The 14,730-nt window shown below is 37.5% G+C and overlaps 1 pseudogene across 1 annotated transcript; it reads left to right on the top strand.

Annotated features, from left to right (window-relative positions):
• Positions 1-8,429: 8,429 nt before the first annotated feature.
• On the top strand, positions 8,430-9,512 carry LOC307104130 (transgelin-2-like; annotated as a pseudogene). The gene is made up of 2 exons: positions 8,430-8,750; positions 9,220-9,512. The product of its transcript is annotated as a transgelin-2-like (transcript).
• Positions 9,513-14,730: the final 5,218 nt, after the last annotated feature.

A 14,730-nucleotide genomic window follows, 5' to 3' on the forward strand; every position in this document is an offset into this window, starting at 1 on the left:
TGTTATTGCACTAGAGACTCCTCCAAGTTCTATTTTCCTTCCTGCCACCATTTTTTAGCACACACTATTTCTCTTTTAAAAAACATGACAATCACTCTAGCCTTTCTCCCTATCCTCTCTTTTCCCACTTCCTCATGGCAGGAGTTGTTAGAAATGGCCAGGTAGGAACCTCAGCCACTCTATCTGGCTCCTAATTATATCCCTTGGTAAAAATGTTTCTCACTTGATTATGAACATTGCCAAAAAAATGAAGGTTAGAGTCATGGAGATCATGAACAAAATTTTTAGGTGAGTCATTAAATATATTCTTAGAAAACATCATCCACACTTCTACTTCTACTTGTTGGTAACTGTAAATATACACACTACAAGCAAATACACACACATATATACACAGGTAATTAGAGAGGCAGCACCTAATTGCTTCAAAGGATTTATACCATTCTGAAAAAAAGACAATAATGTCAGTCCCATTATTTTTCCCCAACAAGCTTGAATCCTGAGAAGTAATGCCATTGTTTTATGATCATCACGTAGGGGCGCCTTTAAGGCTAAAAAGAGTGGTTGACAGAGATCTCAATGATAGCATGGACAGGTAGACTGGGGAGGTCTGCTCTACAACAAGCAATCTTGGTTTTGTCTTAGATCTGTCAATATATACTACTTGCTCTCAATGATGGGGTACCACTAAATAAGCTCACTTGATGTCTACGTTGACCAGACAGTAATTCATTTCACAATCTCTGCTAAAGTTGCATGGTTCCTAAGGTTCCAATTGCTAATTATTTAGTATCCAGCAAAACCTTTCTATTCCAAGGAAAGAGTATTTTTAAAGGAAATTTACTTATTTCTTGAAAGTGACATAGGCTTATTCCTGAAACTTTGAGTTTCTGATGTGATTCCTTTATCAGAAATTTTTAGACTCCATAAAGCATGGCAATCCATTTAATTGGAACCCAAATCCAGTGAAATCTTTCAAGACATAATATCGAATATTAAAGAAGCTTACTACATATGTGGGGCAGCTGGAAAATTATTCTAGTTCCTATGTCTAACTACAGCTATTAGTACTCCAGGTTTTAAGTTAATGGGCAAAAGCAGAGCAGTTAAATGCCATCTACTTTGCCTCAAAATGCCAAAGGGACCTATCAATATGTCTGCTCCAAATACTGGATATTTTCTGTTTGTTTCTCCCAATTCTCTGCTCATACATCATCCTGTTCTGAACCACAGAATGCCAACATTTTGGAGTGAAATTAATGGTTTCCAATGTTCTCTGGTGTAGTGAACCAATCAGTGAGTGGCCAAGAAAAGGAGATTTCTTTTAGTGAAAGAGTATCTCTTTCACTAAATAGTCCATTTTGCTTTCTCTAGGAATGCTACATTTATATAGCAATGTTCACATAACTTCTCTCAAGTTGACATCTTCTGTAGGTATAGCCACTATCTCTGCATTTGTACAGCTAATATTTTTCTTTTACTCCTTCCGATGTAGAAGGATAATAGCTCCCTCTTTTCGCTACCATGAGATGCCCTCATATCCCTTGTTGGCTTTCCTTTTTCCATGCTTCCTAGAGATTTGTAAATAGTCTCCTATTGATCACTCACTACTCTTCTTCCCAACTTATGGGTCAATCAGATCTAGATTGAAACAAAACAAGAAAATGAGGCATAATATTCTTCTCTTTGAGGAAGTATCCTATATTGCCCAAATACTTAAGTTCCCAATAAATTTAATGAGGTGCAGTTTAACATTTCCTGAATTCATTCTTCATTCTGATACATGTCTTACCATTGTTGCTAAGTAACTTAAACTGGCTGCTTCCTGATCTCCTGGTTTTCTCTGGGTCCATAAGAATCAAGTTGTTAGTGACGTGTCCCAGGATGATGGCTTGTGGAGATGATGAAGTTGTCAATGTCCTCCAACACAAATTATGGTGCCAATAGGAAGTATCATATATCCTTAAAGCAGGATGGTAAAGTCTTTTTTTTTTTTTTTTAATAAGTTTGAAGACCTGGCTGGGTAGCTAAGTTGGTTAGAACATTGTCCCAATACGCCAAAGTTGTGGGTTCCATTCCAGTCAGAGGACATAAAAGAATGCATAAATAAGTGGGACAACAAATCAATGTTTCTCCTCTCACTTCCTCTTTCCAAAATCAATAATAAAAAACATTAAAAAGAAGTTTGCAGGCATGTAACTACTTTCCAATGCCAGGGGTTTATTAATTGCTCATGAAAAAAAATACTTCATCAGGAATAGCTTCTATAATTGCAATCACTGCCCAATTACTTTCCTTATAATCTATTGTCATTTTCTAATGTGTCAGACTACTTCATATTCAAACCAGGAAAATTAACGGGTAAGCAATAAACATCTCCATAGCTGGTCCATTTGAAATTTTGATCATGACTTTAATCTCTATGATTCACAAAAGACTGTATTATTACATTTGGATAGCCATTTTAGTAAACAGGAAGTATTCTAAGTATTCCACTTGAATCTATAAAAATATGGGGGTTGTGCCAGGTTCTAAGTTTATCAATTTAAAAATTTCAATCAGGATATGATAAAATATCCTTAGTATTGGTAAAATATGTAACAATTATGATTCAATTTAACTGCATATACTAGCAAATAAAGTTAAAATGTAAAATATTTTAAATTATGAAAATTTTATTTCAATTTTTCTTCTTTTGTAAATTCAGAATATGTAAAGTCCATGGGGGAGTTTGACTGTCTCATACTCATTGGGAACTTAACATGTTTCTTCTCCATTATTCTTGCACCTGACTTTCTTTATTCTTCTACTTGCTACAGGCCATGGGATCTATAGAGACACCATTGAGTTGGCACCTCCACATTTAATTTCTGTGGTTAATCTCACACTCTCTGACAAATATGAATTATACTGAATTATCTATGTTCAGACTACCTTTAAGCCAACTTATGGTGGCTTTCTATAATAAAGTTTGCTACCTATGTGATTCAATAAAGTATTTTACACTTCAACAAGATAGAGTGGGTTTTTGGATTGCCTCTGGAAATTCTACAAACACACAGACTATCAAAACCTAGCATAGAATTCTGGCAAATAAAAACTGAAAATAAATCTTCATTTTGAGTGTAAATATCAATATCTAAAGGAAAGAATAACCAAAGTAACAGAATCAATAAATTCCAAGCATGATTTAAAATTCTAAGAATATAGGAAGGTTCAATATTGGGAAATATATTAAAATTTATTACATTAACATTCATATCTTAAATAATTAATGATATTAACATGCCAAAGGGAAGTTTTAATAAATGTTGGAAAAAGGTCTGATCAGATCATATGAAAAACTGATTGAAGATATATGAACAAAAACCAATATCTCTTCTTTAACAATTATCAGGCAGTATTACTTTTAAAAGTATAAAATACAAACAAAACAATGGTCCCCTCTTACCAGTATACCACTTTTGTTTCATTTTAATGAGTAGAAGTTGAATAAAAAGTGTAAATATGAGTTAAATTATTTCAGATAAACTGATTTCAGACAAAGAAGAAGCATCAATAAAAGTAGCAAATAAATCAATTTCTTACATAGCAATAATAATGAATTGGAAAATACAGCCACAACAGTAACAGCAAAATAATCCTTTTCACTGCACTAGAACATAAGAATAGATGTGGAATCAAAATTACATGCACATTGTGGTCTGAGAAAATGCTTGATATGATTTCAATCTACTTGTATTTGGGGAGACTTTGCTTGTGACCCAATATGTGGTTTATTTTTGAAAATGTCCCATGTGCACTTGAGAAGAACGTATATTCTGTGGCTTTGGGGTGAAATGCTCTGAAGATGTCAATTAGGTCCATCTGATCTAGTGAGTCAGTTAGAATTGCTGTTTCTTTGCTGATTTTTTGTCTAGAGGATTTATCCAGTGATGTCAGTGGTGTATTAAAGTCCCCTACTATGATTGTATTGTTATCGAGCTCTCCCTTGATATCTTCCAGGAGTTTTTTTTTTTTTTTAATGTATTTGGGTGCTCCTGCATTGGTTGCATATATGTTTACCAGGGTTATATCCTTTTGTTATATCGATCCCTTTATTATTATGAAGTGGCCTTCCTTATCTCTTCTTATGGCCTTTACTTTGAGTTCTATTTTGTCAGATATAAGTACTGCTACCCCAGGATTTTTTTTATTTCCATTTGCCTGAAAGATGTTTTTCCATCCCTTCACTTTCAGTCTATGTGAGTCCCTTTTTCTGAGGTGGGTCTCTTTGTAGACAGCATATATATGGGTCATGTTTTTTTATCCATTCAGCCACTTGATGTCTTTTGATTGGAGCATTTAGTCCTTTTGCATTTAAAGTTATTATTGAAAGGTACTTGTTTGTAGCCATTTTTATTTTTTGTGCCTGTGTTCCTTCTTCCCTTTTTTATTTCTTCTTTTTATACCAGTCCCTTTAGCATTTCTTGCATTGCTGGTTTGGTAGTGATAAACTTCCTTAGCCTTTTTTTGTCTGTGAAGCTCCTTATTTCCCCTTCAATTTTGAATGATAGCCTGCTGGATAGAGTATTCTTGGATTCAGTCCCTTGGTTTGCATCACTTTGTAAATTTCCTTCCATTCTTTTCTGGCCTTATGTGTTTCTGTTGAGAAATAATTTGATAATCTAATAGGAGATCCCTGGTATGTAACTTTCTTTCTCTCTCTTGCAGCCTTTAAGATTCCCTCTTTGTCCTGAATATTTGCCATTGTAATTATGATGTGCCCTGGTGTGGGTGTTTTTGGGTTCATCCTGTTTGGGACTCTCTGTGCTTATGTGACTTTTTTCTTCACCACATCAGCGAAGTTTTTTTGACATTATTTCTTCAAATAGGTCTTCTAACCCTTGTTCCTCTTCCTGTGGTTTTGGCACCCCTATTATTCATAGGTTGCTTCATTTCATGTTTTCCCATAGCTCCCTTAGGCTCTCCTCCTGTCTTTTAATTGTTTTCTCCAATTGCAATTCAGTTTGTCTGTTTTGCTTCCCTGTCTTCTAATTCGCTAATTTGGTCCTCCGCTTCTCCTAGTCTACTGTTGAAACTTTCCATGGTATTTTTTATTTCAGCTATATCACTCTTCATTTCTTCTTGATTCTTACATAAGATGTTGATTTTTTCTTCCATTGGTTTATGAACTCTATGACCCTTATTTTGAATTCTTTTTCTGACATATTGCATGCCTCTGTTTCACTTAGCTGCTTTTATGGTGCTTCCTCCTTTTCTTTCCTTTGGGGGTTTCTTTGTCTACCCATTTTTTATCTCACTGATGGATCTAGATGTTGAGTCATGCAGGGGCTGCACCTTGGGTGGCAGTGGCTCCTCGGGCTGTGGTTGCTCATCAGGCAGTCACGGTAGCAGCTGCTTCTCAGTTGGCAGCGGCTCCTCTAGTGGGTGCTATTCACAGCAGTGGTGTCTCCTCTGGTTGGTGGTGGAGGCTGCTTACACAGCTGCTTTTCCTTGGACGGGGGTGGGCTGATTATGAGGCTGTTGCTCCTCAGATGGGGACAGGTTGCACACGGCCACTGCTCCTTAGACAGGGGCAGACTGCTCATGTGGCTGCTGTTCTTTAGATGGGGGCTGGCTGTGTGCTGCTGCTGTTCCTCAGATGTGGGGGGGGGGTGCTCATGATGCCGCTGCTCCTTGGACAGGGGCAGGTTGCTTGCAGGGCTGCTGCTCCTCAGACGGGGGGTGGTCTGCTTGCGTGGCTGCTGCTTCTCGGGTGGGAGTGAGCTGCACATGCTGTTGCTGCTCCTCAAACAGGGGTGGGTCACTCACCTGGCTCATTCTCGTCAGACAGAGGCAGGCTGCATGTGGCTGCTGCTCCTTGGACCAGTGTGGACTGCACAGAGCTGATGCTCTTTGGACGTGGGTGGTCTGCTTGTGTGGCTACTGCTCCTTGGATGGGGGTAGGCTTCTGCTGCTCCTCAGAAGGGGGTGGACTGCTCACACAGCTGCTGCTCCTCGATGGGGGCAGGCAGCTCATGCATCTGCTGCTCCTTGAAAGGGGGCTGGCTGCTCGTGCAGCTGCAGCTCCTTGGATGAGGGCAGGTTGCTTGCACAGCTGCTGCTCTTCGGACAGGTGCAGGGTGAAAAAAGAACCCTCGTGCACTGCTGGTGGGAATGCATACTTGTGCAGTCACTGTGGAGAACAGTATGGAGTTGCTTCAAAAAAATAAAAATGGAATGCCCATTTGACCCAGTGATCCCACATCTAGGAATATATCCCAAGAAACTAGAAACACCAGTCTGAAAGGATATATACACCCTTATGTTCATAGCAGCACAATTCACCATAGTTAAGATTTGGAAACAGCCTAAGTGCCCATCAGCAGATGAGTGGATTAAAAAGCTGTGGTACATCTATACAATGGAATACTATGCTGCCATAAAAAAGAAGGAATTCTTACCATTTGCAGCAGCATGGATGAAACTGGAGAGCATCATGCTAAGCGAAATAAACCAGGTAATGAAAGAAAAATACCACATTGTCTCACTCATTTATGGAAAATAAAGAACATTATAACCTGATGAACAAAAAGATAGACACAGAGGCAGTAAAGCATCGAACAGACTGTCAAATTACAGCGGGAAGGCTGGGAAGTGTTGGGGAGGGGTGGAACGAGGTCAAACAAAGGACTTGTATGCATGCATATAAGCACAACCAATGGACACAAGACACTGTGGGGGGTGGGATGAGGGCATGCGACAGGGGTTAGGGGAGGCTGGGGGAAGGTCAATGGGGGAAAAAAGGAGATATATGTACTACTATATATAATACTTTAAACAATAAAATAAAATTTAAAAAATGCATGCACAGGACGTATAGAGATAAAATCATAAAACTTTACTGAAAAAATATCCAGCAAAATATTAAAAAGAATTTTAGTGGATCTTTAAACTAAACTTTCTCAAAAAGATAGTCAATTTCTAGAAAATAAAAAACTAAACCACAGCAAGAGAATTTTAGCTAATATAGAGTAATGAAGTTAGAAATATCTTTAAATATGTTTAAATATATTATAAACTTATAGTAATTAGCAGAATTTTGACAGCTATAAATAGCAACATATCTGAATAGAATATAAAGTCTGGAAATAGACCCAGAACATATTGTGACTTACTATTAAGGGAAAGAGAGCATCTTAAAACAGGAAAAAATAGATATGCCAATTACTGCACTAGAGGCTAATCATATATGCCTCAAAAAAAATCCCGGACAGAAATACAAATGTAAAACTCTAAAATACAATTATGATAAAATGTCAGTGAATCATCTTGTAACTTCAGCTGACAGTTGATTCTAAACATGGCAAAAAAATAATGGATGCCATGCAGCAAAAGTAGTGCTTAAAGGGAAATTTACATCATTGAATGCATATATTAGAACAGAAGGAAGAGCAAAAATGATTCATTTAAAATAATTCACCATGGGGAACTATAAAAAGGAAAGCAAATTAAACCTGAAATAATCAGAAGAAAAAGAATATTAAAAATAAAGTATAAATCAATAAAACTGAAAACAGGAAATCACTGGATAAAAATCCCTGAAACCAAAAGCTAGTTCTTTGCAAAGGTCATTTAAATTTTATAAACCTCTAGCTAGGCTTACTAAGAGCAAAAGTGAGGGGGCACAAATTACTATTATCAAAATGGAAGTGAAAATATCCCTATAGACTTTGACTAGTGTAAGTCAGTTGGCTGGGCATCTTCCCATTCACCCAAAGGTTGCTGGTTTGATTCCTGTCAGGGCACATGTTCATGTTGGAGGCTCTATCCCCAGTAAGGGGCCAGCAGGAGGCAAATGCTTGATGTTTCTTTCATGTCATTGTTTCTCTCTCTCTCTCTCTCTCTCTCTCTCTCTCTCTCTCTTTCTCTCTCCCCTTTCTCTATCTCTTCCTCTCCCTTCTTCTCTCTAAAATCATTTAAAACATTTTTTTAAAAAGACCAAAAAGCTTAAAAGACATTTTACCAAAGGAGATATACAGACAGCAAATAATCATGACACAACGCTCTACACTCTATGTTATCAGGGAAATGTAAAGTAAAATAATGAGATACTACTATACACCTATTAGAATGATCAGAATCCAGAAAAGTGACAATACCAAATATTGGCAAGGGTACGGAGCAACAGCCAGAAACAATGTCAAAAACTTCTTAAATTTGTGGAAAGAAATAGATATAAATGCAATAAAGTAAATAGCCAAATAAAGAAAGTCACACAGTTCAGAAGGGGATTCCCCAGTGCATTAGAACTTTTGTTTACAGTGTACTGTAGTCTATTAAGTGTACAAAAATAACATTACACAAAAAAGAAATAATAATTTAAAATACTTTATTTCTGATTCGCCCTGTGGCTCCGCACTCTCCTGTCTGCCTGATGCTCCCCACAGCCACCATCCCCCTTAAGAATGGCCAACAGGGGACCCGCCTATGGCTGAGCCAGGAGGAGCAGCAGAAGATTGAGAAACAGTGCAATGCAGACCTGGAGCAGACCCCGATCACCACCCAGTGCCACAAGGATGTGGGCCTGCCCCAGCCCTGGCGGGAGAACTCCCAGGACTGGCTCAAGGGTGGCATGGTGCTGTGTAAGCCCATTAATGGGCTGCACCCTGAAGGGCAGGCCCCATTGAAGAAGATCCAGGCCTGCACCATGGCCTTCAAGCAGATGGATCAGATCTCCTAGTTCCTACAAGCAGCTGAGTGCTAGGGTATCAACCCTGCTGGGGGTCTTGATCCAGCATCTTAAAAGGTTCAGGAATCTGGAAAAGTGGCTGCTGTAAATTAATCAAGAGTCCAGAGATGAAACATAATTTTGGAAGGCATTTTGGGGAGCCAGAGAAGACTTAGCTAAAGAAACCAAGTCCTCTGTCTCTCTGGACCTCTTGCTTTTTATTAACACCAATTGTTCTAAGGCAAAGTAGATATACATCAAAGGCAAGGTTTAATATACAGAATCCATGGTCAGATTGGGGGAACTGCCTATGGCTGTTCAGGTGTTTGGCCAGCAGGAGGCAATAACATGTAGATTAAAATGCCCTCAGCTGTCTGGCAGCAAGCAATCATCTATGCAAATATTTTGGTGTGAAGGAATGTCCTTAGTCATTTCCAGCAGGCAATCCTCAAGGTTCCATCAACCTTTTGATGAAACTTCTTGCATTTATGACATGTTGGAATTAGCTTTCAGCAAACCCCACCGACTTCTTCCAGACGGTGGACCTCTGGGAAGAAAGAGCCCAGCCTGCATGCCATGGACATTGATGAACCTGGGTGGGCTGGCAGTAGCTCAGAACGATGGTCTTTTCTCTGAGGATCCCAACTGGTTTCCTAAGAAGTCCAAGGAGAACCCTTGGAACTTCTCAGATAACCAGCTGCAAGAGGGCAAGAACGTGATTGGGTTACAGATGGGCACCAACCATGGGGCGCCTGAGGCAGGCATGACCAGCTCTGGGATGCCATGCCAGATCCTCTAATCCACTCCCAGCCCTGCTCCTGCCTTCCTATATATTTTAGCAGTGACATTCTCCAGGAGCCCCCTGGAGCCTGAAGCTCCTCTCTGCCAGGGTGGGGGCCTGGCCTGGCGTGTCTCCTCTGGGGTGCCCAATAGTGGTCTCTCCCCTTGTGCTTATTAATACATTCCCTTCTCCAAACCCACAAAAACTGGACCAACTGGCCTCTTCTTTTTTCCTGGGACCAAAATGTAGGGCCTCTTCTTCATACCTCTTCTCCCCTGACCTCTCAATCCATTCCATGGCTGGGGTCAACGATGCTGCCTTTGGGCCTTCCTTCCATAAATATGCCTCCCTGCAGCTGTGGCTGCAGAGACTTAATTTATAGGGAGGGGTCCTGGCAGCCACCACCCTGCCACAGCTGGACCGGGCTCACCACACACTGGGGGCAGCCTGCCCTGGCAGAGGCCCTCGTGGCTTCTCATTTCCCACTCCCCTCGCCGTGGCTAAGGGGCTGGGGGAGGGGAGAGAGGAGGGAGGGCTCCCCCCTGGGCTGGGGCCTGAAGAATCTGAGTTTGCTGATTTGAATAAAGAATCTCCCATTGTTGTTTTTTTGGAAAAAAAAACACTTTATTTCTAAAAAATGTTAACCCTCATTTGAGCCTTCAGCAAGTCATGTTTTAACTGTGTGTGTGTGGGGGGGGGGGGAGGGGGGAGGTGGAAGAGTCTTGACTCAATGTTGATGGTGGATGACTGACCAGAGTGGTTGGTGGTCGCTAAAGTTTGGGTGGCTGTGGCAGTTTCTTAAAATAGGACAACAATGAAGTTTGCCACACGGATTGACTCTTCAAGAGCAATTTGTCTGTAGCATGTGATGCTCTTGGATAGCATTTTACCTATAGTAGAACCTTTTTAACAATAGGAGTCAATCCTCAAACCCTGGCACTGCTTTATAAACTAAGTTTATGTAATATGCTAAAGCCTTTGATGTCATTTCAACAATTTTCACAGCATCTTCACCAGAAATAGTTTTCATCTCAATAAACCACTTTCTTTGTTCAACCATAAGAAGCAATCCCTCATCCATTAAAATTTTATCATGGGATTGCATTAATGAAATTATATCTTGAGGCTCCACTTCTAATTTTAGGTTTCTTGTTATTTTCACCACCATAGTTACTTCCTTCACTGAAGTCTTGAATCCCTCAAAGTCATCCATGAGGGTTAGAATCAACTTTTTCCAAACATCTGCTATGTTAATATTTTGACCTTTTCCCATCAATCATGAATATTCTTATTGGCATCTAGAATGATAAATCTTTTCCAGCTGGTTTTCAGTTTGTTCAATACAGGATTGGCATAAACCTTCAATCTGTATTAAAAAAAGCAAAAGCAAAAGCAATATCTGTGAAGCACAATACAGTGAAGTGCAATAAAGGGAGGTATGCCTATATAAAGAACTTCAAAACTGCAATAAGAAAAACAAATAACCCATTACAAAATGGGCAAAGGAAGTTAATGCACATTTCCCAAGAGGATACACAAATATACAAATTACTAATAGCAAATTAAAGATACTCAACATCACTCATCATTAGAGAAAGGCAAATCAAAATTATAGAGATTTCAAATCACACCTATTAAGATGGCCACTATAAACTTTTTTTCAAAAATCAAGTGTTGGTGATGTAGAGAAATTAGAATTCTTATGCACTGTTGGTGGGATTGTAAAATTGGTCAACTACTATGGAAAACATTAAGGTGTTTTCTCAAAAAATTAAAAATGAAACTATTATATGGTACAGCAATCTCACTTGTGAATAAAGATTGAAAGCAGGGTTTCAAAGTGATTTTCAAGTGCATGTTCATAACAGCACTATCCTCAATAGACTAGAAATCCAAATATCCATCAATGAATAAATGGACAAACAAAACATGATATATTAGTATACATAAAATGGAATATTTTATTCATATTCAGTCTTATAAGAAAGGAAATTCTGTCTCACACTATAATCTTTAGGGCATTATACTAAGTGAATAAACCAGTTACAAAAAGACAAATACTGCATGATTCCACTTAAACAAAGTATTTACAGTAGTTAAATTCATAGAAACAAAAAGTAAAATGGTGGTTACAAAGGCGGGGTGAGATGGATTATAGGAATTGTTGTTTAAAGCCTATATAGTTTCAGTTTTGCAAGATGAGAAGTTCTGGAGATTTGTTTTTTAAAAATGTCAATATACATAGCATTACAGAAGTATATATATTTAAAGATGGATAAATAGGTACATTTTAGTTTATGTGTTTTTTGCCATAACACAAAAAGGAGTCAAAGTAAAATTTTTAATAATTTATAAATTGATCAACTTCTATACTTAGTAAGAGAAATGGTCATACTCATTATAATTTTTAATATATTATTTATCAGAATTGAAAATAAGAATTTAAATGAAAACAAAAAAAGAGTGAGACATTCTTGATGTGATGTGTACATTTATACATGCTAATAACTATAAGAAAATATTCTTACTAAAAAGATTTTTTTTCAGATACCATTTTTCAGTTTATAATTTCTACAAACTCCTCCACACAGTATTATATTTCTTATATCATTATACATATTCATAGAATGATATGATTTTCAAAGCACACTTTTCAAAATTACATGTGAAATGTATTTTTATGCTCGCTATACCCTGTAAGTTAGGCCCTGTTATTAATATCCTCCTGTTAAAACAGATATTAACTGACAGTGCTGGGTCTACATTCTATGAATCTTGATTCTCTGAATAACAAGAAGCACATTGCTATATTTCTCATATTTAAAGAGAATATGAGGATGCCTAAAAAGATCAATGGGCTGTCAAACGATTTTTATATATCTGAATCAATATACAGAATATTCACTGCCTATATGGTATAGTAACTTTCTGTTATTTGAAGTTAAGAATTTTATACTGCATTTGGAACATGATTTAAAATCAATATAGCTATTCCACTGAACATGGTTATCTATACCGTTCAATCTATTTATGTTTACTAATATTTTATAATTATATTCTACAGTTTTGGAGTTGTTCTTAACAAAATCATTAAAAAATTTTATCGCTTCAACCCTCAGACTTAAAGTTAATTCCATTTGGTCTGTAATTCAAATATTTGTGTGTTTATAAATTGTAATGTATCATAGCATTTGCCTAAAAGGCTCTAATGCATAGTTACTGAAATTTTTCTAAAATACCCATAGTTATTCCCTAAAAACAAACAAAAACATTAAATAACACACAAAGCTGAAATTGACATACAGCAGAGTATCAGCATTGGGTGTAATATATACTAGTTCTAAGGCTTACAAAAATAGATTGAAGAAAGCATACCAACAATTGAATTATCCATGACATCAATAAACTGAAATTGTCTGAGAGAAGAAATGTGAATTATTGCTTCTTTGCTCACCATACATTTCCATACCTAGAATCCATTTTCTTTATCAATCAGAAGAATGGATAGCGATCCCCTATTTCAACATAGGTACACTAAAAATAATAACAATGTATATATAACTATTATTTACTTTTGTGAACAGGAAATGCATGCACATAGTACACAATTCAAGAGTACACAATACTAATCTCCCTCTTGCCCAATCCTTGGCCAGCCAATTCCCCTCCCCATAGCAAATGCATTACAAAAAATGTCTATGCATAACAAACCACATAAAAGTTATTTTTAAAAGGAAATTATCAATAGCTTTTAGTAATTTTTAGTTCTCCTTCTTAGTCACAGCAAATACATTTTTCAGGAAACCTTCAAACTCTGGCTAAGGGAAGGAAGTCACCCTAAGGTCTGGCTCCTCAGTTACCCTGCAAACAAAAACTTTCTCTATGGGATTCACAAAGTCTATGGTCCCAGCCCTATTCTGAAATTATCTAGTTTCTCATCTACTACAGCTGGCCTGCCTATTCTAGTTAGCCCATTATAGCTGTGCTACTCTCACTAGAAAACAATGTCAAACACCAGAAGGTCCTCACTTGATATTTTCTCAGTTTACTGTTGCTTAATTTTTATTCACCCATAATTTCAATTGAAATCAAAAGTTAGGAGGATAGCACCAAAACTGCTTTATCTGAATGATTTGAAAGTAGTTTTCAGGCATGGTATCTTCATGATGATTGTAGCAGTAACTTTCAGACATAATGATTCAATTAATAATTAAGCTATATTTCAACAAACTAGGACATTCTCCTATATATGCATTGTACAATGATCAAGAATAGGAAGTTAATATTAAGATAGTACTACCCTATACCCTCTAGATCTTATTCCAGATTCATTAAATGTTCCAATAATTTAAAAGGCCAATTATGGAAATAAGCCAGTCAGAGAAAGACAAATATCACATGATCTCACTCATATGTGGAATCTAATGAACAAAATAAAATGATGAACAGAATAGATCCAGAGACATAGAAGCATGAAACACAGTGACAAATCTCAGAGGGAAGGGGGGAGGGGTTGGTGGGAAGAGATCATCAAAGAACTTATATGCGTAGATGTATAATCCACTGACACAGTGTGATGGAGGCCTGGGAGGGGGCGGTAAGGGGAGGTGATGAGGGGTGGAGGGGTCAATGGGGAAAAAGGGGGATATCTCTAATATCTGTAATACTTTAAACAATAAAAATATTTTTTTAAAATGCCGTATGAAGGTCACTGCTTTTAGCTATGATTCTCATTAGTGCCATTCAGCGCAGGACAGTTCCTCAGGATTTTAAAGATTACAGGACAGTTACTTAGTAGAATATCCCTCAACCTGAGCTTGATATTTCCTCATGATTGCATTCTAGATTCATTTTGAACAATTTTGGCAAGAATATCACAGAAATGATATGGTATTCTTTTTGCAACCTACTAGTGTTAGGTTGCATCCAGTTTCCATTTTCTTCCATCATGGGTTGCATTAATTTTGATCACTTGATTAAAGTGGACTCTGACAAATTTCAGCTCTACAAAGTTATGCTTAATCAGTGTAAAATGGTGCTAGTAGGAGTTACCTGTAACTTTTCTCAGCCTGTGAATTCTGAAAGCAGAGAATGTCAAGCTTTATTTTTCTAAAATGTATTTCCTCTGAGTTATGACCAATCCCAAAGTAAAATTAATTGATTTATTCACTCCGTAAAAAATTATTAAATGCTTACCACATGTCAAACACTGTCCTAGAAACTAGAGTCTTTTTGC

The sequence above is a fragment of the Cnephaeus nilssonii genome, assembly GCF_951640355.1.
Source record: "Cnephaeus nilssonii genome assembly, chromosome: 8".
In the NCBI taxonomy this organism is placed as follows: domain Eukaryota; kingdom Metazoa; phylum Chordata; class Mammalia; order Chiroptera; family Vespertilionidae; genus Cnephaeus; species Cnephaeus nilssonii.